The following is an 858-nucleotide window of genomic DNA, read 5'->3' as shown; positions in this document are numbered from 1 at the left end:
GATCTATACACGCTTGGATTTGAGCTTAAACTAATGAATTAGATTCAGATTCACATTTATTGATAATAAAAAATATCACTTATTCATATTATGTCTTAATTTTTAAAAACAAAAACAGAGGGAAGTTGTAAAAATAAAGGCCTGCTGCTTTTTCTTTTTATCTCAAGGGAATTTGTTTTTGTCAAGAACTGAAAATGACTTCATTTGCACTGATGGACAATGAAATAGACTTTTTTTTCTTTTTTACCAGTGAAAATAATGTTTTTTATTCCCATTTATTATTCATGATTTTTATATTAAAAATAATATTTATCTTCATTATTTGATTTTTTTTTATCTTGGTTGATTTCTGCTGCTGTGTGGTTTGATCTGAGCTGAAGAGGCCGTAAAGTTTAACAGCTCATCTGTGTCTTTGTTCTGGTCTCAGACTGAAAACACAAAGAAACAAAGTCCTCCTCCACAATAAAACACCAACACTTCACTAAAGATTATTTTTATTTAAAATGTGCAGATATTTCATTAAATTTTACTATCACCATGGGGGGAAAAAACAAAAGCATTTGATTAGAAACTAACCAGTGGTGATTTGATGTAATTGATGCTGTGGAGCAGCGGAGGCCTCACACCAGCTCTGCCTTTTATTTTTTATATCATAAAATATTATTATTATTATTAAAAAATAAAAACTCGATAAATAACAAACGAGTTTGGTTTTTCTGAAGCTTTTAACACCTTTTTACTCGTCTTATCTGTTCTAAAATGACATTTAGCCCTGATTATCTGTCGATACGGACATAAAACTGACCTGACCGGGGAAATCCACGTTTTTATTTTATTATTTTTACTTTGAACATTTAT

Source organism: Trachurus trachurus (genome assembly GCF_905171665.1).
Source record: "Trachurus trachurus genome assembly, chromosome: 19".
NCBI classification, from domain to species: Eukaryota; Metazoa; Chordata; class Actinopteri; order Carangiformes; family Carangidae; genus Trachurus; species Trachurus trachurus.
This window is presented reverse-complemented; position numbering follows the sequence as displayed.